Source organism: Phoxinus phoxinus, assembly GCF_949152265.1.
Source record: "Phoxinus phoxinus genome assembly, chromosome: 19".
Classification (NCBI taxonomy): domain Eukaryota; kingdom Metazoa; phylum Chordata; class Actinopteri; order Cypriniformes; family Leuciscidae; genus Phoxinus; species Phoxinus phoxinus.
In genome coordinates this window covers 6391429-6397354 of record NC_136894.1, presented here as the reverse complement: position 1 = coordinate 6397354, position 5926 = coordinate 6391429, and the positions used below count along the sequence as shown (strand labels likewise).

The following is a 5926-nucleotide window of genomic DNA, read 5'->3' as shown; positions in this document are numbered from 1 at the left end:
GGCATATATGGAAAAAGGCGTGCAAAGAAACAAACAAAGGAAAAGCATGAAAACTCTTTTTCTTTGCAGATTTTTTTATTTTTTTTTATAGAGATTTACCTTTATTAATGAATAGGCAGATCTCTTGTTCACCTAGATAAACACAAGTTTCAAAGTGACTTCAATACAACTGTAGCAGCAAATCAAGTATGAATCAATCACAAATAACTGCAGCGCAAGCTACTGCTTACCATTCATTGTGAGAGGCTCAAACTGTAGCATGTAGATGGAAAAAGTCATGCAAAGAACCCCCCCCCCCCAAAAAAAAAAAAATCACCCTGATTTTGCACTTTAAAATATTTTTTGTGATGTAAGCACAAACATTCAGATTGTGTTGCATGATCTTTCTTACCACTTTTACCATTGTGATAGCTCAATATGGTAAGAAAGATAAACGCAAGAAAGAAACAGACAAGATGTTCAGAATTTTACAGTGATTTTGCACTTTAGGTTTAGGCTATAGCCTACAGTTTGGTATACAAAATATTCAGATTGGGCACATTTTTTGTTGGAGATTATCTTTCTTACCACATTGTGGCAAATGCACCGTTGTAAATGTTAATGGATTTAAATACATAAAACAATTTGGAAATTATGAGGCATCTATAATTTTTACTGAGCAAATAAAAATAGTTAAGCTATAATAATTTATCATTGACTCATCCCTTTTCTTAAAAATGGAGTAACCGTTTCACAAAACCAAAACTCAACAACTCACTGCAGCTACCAATAACAGTCTCTTTTGGACATAACGTTACCCGGATCGATTCGAAGATGGAAGTAACTTGTTATATTTCGAGTAGGCTACTAGGAATTTACTGATGGGCAGTGCTGGGTAAGTCACACAAGACAACTTTCCACTGCGGATTACCAATTATTTGAGAAAGGATGTTTTCTAGTCCCATAAATTACTACAAACTCTTTAAACTAGAGAGTTAGCAGCTTTTGTGCGCTTATGCTAACTTACATGGCTATTTGTGCTAGCTGTTGGTATGACTAGGCTATGAGTAACGTTACCTGAGATGAGTCTCATACTCATATAAATTGCACGTCTATGTTGAACTTACTGTGGCAGTTAGTTATTTTAGGGGACGTTTATATATAGGAAAAACTTTTGTTTTTCTCCTCAACTAATTCCAATCAATGCCGCAAACTTCACGTGCTCATCGCGTGCAGTAAGCTGCACTTTAGTTCAGGACTTCAGGTGTCACGTGCAAACATGTAAACATGAGCGCAATTCGTGCTTTAAATGAATTTAACATGCATATATTTTATAAATCTCAGCCAAGAGATGATTTGGTTTTGTTGTATGTAAATGCAAACTATATTCATATTCTAAATGTTTTAGGCTAATATTTCAAAAAGCTGAAGCAATTACATTATTACAAGAAATAACTAGGCTATGTCAGCCAAAGTTTGCACATATGTGTTTATTTTTAAAAAAAAACTTTTTATATCACTTAAAATATAAATAGTATCTTTATTTCGTAATAAGACTTAACAAATATATAGTTTGAACTGATTCTTTCCAGCGAAGAACCGATTCTCTTGTAGCTTCATAATGAAACTTTCCATCCAAACACTAGAGGGCATCAGAGCATCACTCTCGGCACTTTATCCAACTCGATTTATTTTGAAATTCATTTTCATCTGTAAGTAAAAAAAATCTTTAAAGGAACAAGTGAATTCAAATAGATATATATATATATATATATATATATATATATATATATATATATATATATATATATATATATATATATATATTCAAAATAATCTGTTTAGTGCTTTGCAGCATTCTGCTATATTATTATGATCATTAACTGATGTTTTGCGTCTGCATTTTCACAAAACCTGTCCTCAGCTTGCTCTTAACACATCTTTCCTTTATGTGCTAATATTAAATAACCTTTTAAGCAAACCACAACATAGCAGCTTTAATTAACTCTGCTCAAATGAATGTCTCTCTAATTGGCATTAAATATTAAATCCCCCTTCCTCTTGTAATGCTGAAAAAAAGAGTTTACACCAATGTGCAATTGACACTGAGCCAAAGAGGTGAGAAGTCATACATATTGATGGTCCAGAATTGCTGTGCTGGTTTAATTATCCACATACGTAAATAGATTTTTCTGTTGTCTATACTACAGCCCTGCAAAATAAACCGAGAATTGACAAGGAAAGTGAATGCAAAATCTTATCGTTATGTATTAGCATCATTAAAAGTGGGATAGAGACAGTGGGCAGTACAGTGCCAGTTTTGTCTTAATGAATGGAGTGACTCAGCTGTGTAGAAGAGGCTCATTAGCAGACTTCAGTCAGGGTCTTGTGCCCCGGGGCATAGTCTCTCATGTACAGCCTCCCCCCTGCTGGCTGTGCCACATTTGGACGTGCTGTAGATCCAGGGGAAGCTATAGACAAAGATATATAGCCGCTAAACCCCAAGCGCGAGACAGTTATGCTCTTTCGTGCAGGTCAGTGGATAATCTAATTTAGTGTAATGAATCTAAAATGCAAGGAGGAGGTTCATGTGCTGTGCACGTTGCTGAATGTGTACACACAAACACCCAGCATTTGAAATAAATCTGCATTTGTTCCTGGTGCAGTTGAAACCTGTCATAGTTTATACCGGCACATGAGACAAGATGTTTACTGCAAGCAAACCCAAGTAAAGGTCACTTTCATACCCTTTACTGCCAAGAGCTGTCACGCATCACATTCCTGCACAGATATCCAGCGCAGGAAAACACAGGACAGCTCGGTGTCCGGTGGACAAGTGTTTCTTTTTATTATGTAAATGTTAAAACATAGCGCTAATTGGTTTTCTGCATGAGTGGCATCTTTGAAGCAAATGTCTGGTTTCTGGTTGACGCGCACATATTTAACATAATGGGTTTTCCTATTGCTGTCTGTTTGTGTAATTGGTGTATTGGGTGTGTGTGAGGCTTAATACAGAGGACTTTCATTTAATATATCCCGATTGGCTTGCCACGGTATACAATAGGCTGCAGGTTAAACTTGGTACGAGGGACGATACAGTTCATACCGGCACATGTGACAAGATGTTTACTGCAAGCAAACCCAAGAAAAGGTTACTTTCTTCCCCTTTTTCTGCCAAGAGCTGTCACACATCACCTTCCTGCACAAATATGTAGGAAAACACAGGATAGCTCGGTTTCTTTAAATATTAAAACTTATCGCTAATTGGTTAGCTGCACGGATGGCATCTCTGAAGCAAATGTCTAGTTGCTGGTTGAAACGCACATATTTAACATAACGGGTTTTTCCTATTGCTGTCTGTTTGTGTAATTAGTGTATTAGGTGTGGAACTAAATACTGAGGACTTTCATTTTGAAGCTAAACAGGGTTGAGCGGCTGGTCAGTACCTGGATGGTAGCCTGGGAAAACCCTAATGAACTTTCGGCAAATTTGAGATTTGCTCTGCAAGTCAGTCTGGCCAAGTGCCCATTCAAGCCCATTTCCAATTTTTCCAAATCGAGGCAGCAATCACAAACGTTGAGGCGGGCTTTACATGATGACGATCGCTCTGATTGGTTTTAGATCAAATTGCGCCCAGAGGCATTTGAGTGACGTCCGTTGGTGACGCCCCTTTGGAAATGGGCTCTGAATGAACCTTCCTCAGACCCACTCTCAGTTACAACTGAGAAGGGTCTGGTGTCAACCAGGCTACCTGGATGGGAGACCTCCTGGGAAAACTATAGGTTGCTGCTGGAAGAGCAGTGACTGTTAGTGAGGCCAGTAGGGGGCGCTCACCCTGTGGTCAGTGTGGGTCCTAACACCCAAGTATAGTGATCGAGACACTATACTGTCAAAAAGCACTGTCCTCGGATGACTCTAGGTCCTGACTCTCAGTGGTCATTAAAATGTCGTTAAACATCTCAGGATGTCCTTAGAAAAAAGAGTAGGGCTTTAAAAATGTGCCAACTGGCCTCTATCTATCATCATGGCCTCCTAATCATCACCATATATACTCATTGGCTTCACTCTGTCTCCTCTCCACCAATAAGCTGGTGCAATATGGCTCATCCAGGGGGATGCTGCACATTGGTGGTGGTTGAGGAGATTCCCCCCTTCCATGTAAAGCGCTTTGAGAAAAGCTCTATATAAGCGCCATATAAATGTAACATATTCTATTATTATTATTGTCCAGACTGGCTTGCCATGGTATACAATAGGCTACAGGATATATTCGGTACAAGGGACGGTACCGGTATTTTTATGCTAATTTTTTTTCCAATTACGGTATACATATGAATGGAAGTCAATGGACTGAAAAATACAGTGTGGCTGCCCCTTGATGCAACAGAAACAATAACCCTTTTAAAGCGATAGTTCACCAAAAAAATAAGAAAACTCTCATCATATAGGCTACTCACCCTTGTGTTGTTCCAATCCAAACCTGTATGACATTAGTTCTTCTCTGGAGGACAAAAGAAGATGTTTTGAAGAATGTGTTTGTCCACACATTGAAAGTCAATAGGATCCATTCCAATGTTGTTTGGACCCCAACTTTCTTCATAGTGTCGTCTTTTCTGACCTCAATACCGACCATTTATTTTCAAGAATATCCTCTCATTCAGTGCTTGTGTTATTTACTGTGTGATGTCGAGAGGTTTACAGTAGTGACTTTTATGACTGTATGGCCATTCTGAAGCAGCTTTTATTCTCTTTCCTTCTCTTTCAGAGAGGGTTTCAGTGCAATTACTAGCCAGGAAAGGTTAATGAGAAGCAGAATCTTTCTTTGTCTCTCTCTCTTCTCTCTTGATCTGTTTATATATTGCATTTTTCAGCACAGAGGGGAGTTTGTTGTGTGGAAATGCCTTGTCTGTTGAACGCCAGATGCACATGGCTGGTTTTGCGTTTGCTGAGGAGAGTCATTCAGTCTGTGCTGCTGGTCAGGAGGGGCAGTTTGTAAAATAGTGTGTTCTGCTGTTAGTGTCACTGTAAAATGTCAGTTCAGAGCAGAGAACAGCGGCCTTATCGCGTCCTCCTTCTGTCCAGTGCCTCGAGGGGACGGATCCTATTGTTTCGAGAAAGAGGTGAGAGGACAAGGATAGATTATACACATAAGCTCAAACACACACACACACACACACATATTCATATACTTTCACACAGCCAGATATGTGTCCGCTCTGTATCTCTGTCACACACACTGACATTCAGACAGTTGAAACAAATGAAAAGGTGCTTTTCTGTCAACCCATAAAACACTCATCGTGAATCTTGTGTTCTGTTTGCGGTCAGTGGCTTTAATGAGGTCCGCTCGTGTGACTGCACAGATAAGGAAAAGCCCCCGAATGCTACGACTTACACTCGGCTCTTTATATGCTACAGACCAGTACAGCTATTCAGCACCTTGGAGAGCGGCAGCGTGCATTCACTGAAGTGCAGATTGTAAGAGTGCCAATTCAGCATATATTGACCTTTGTGACTAGTAGACATGCACTATGGACTCACTTACCTATTGTTCTTTATTTGTGTGTGAAGGAACGTCTTTAATAGATTTGCATTCATCATGCCTGTGAGAATGTTTATGTCATGTTGCATAAACTGGTATGGGGAATGTAAACAGCATAGATTTGAATAATGAATAAACCAATAAAAGACACATTTACATACAATTTACATATCAAAGGAAAGTTATACGCAGTGATCATAGGCAATAAAGAACCACTATTTCTGACATATACATAAGATCATTTAATATACAGTGTATATATATATGAGAGAGAGAGAGAGAGAGAGAGAGAATATATAGATATTATGTAACTTATGTAACTACTATTTTTGTTCATAATCAACAAAATACTTCATCAGTCTTTCTCCCAAATCTCTCTTTTTTAGTTATAAAAACGAAACATAC

At 38.5% G+C, this 5926-nt stretch overlaps 1 protein-coding gene across 1 annotated transcript in view; it reads right to left on the bottom strand.

Moving 5' to 3' along the window:
- Positions 1–1233, bottom strand: part of ilf2 (interleukin enhancer binding factor 2) — a 50263-nt gene extending 49030 nt beyond the window's left edge. The window contains exon 1 of the mRNA XM_079589855.1: positions 1107–1233. The gene's annotated coding sequence lies outside the window, so the exon portion shown is untranslated. The remainder of the gene's footprint in view (positions 1–1106) is intronic.
- Between the last annotated feature and the right edge of the window lie 4693 nt (positions 1234–5926).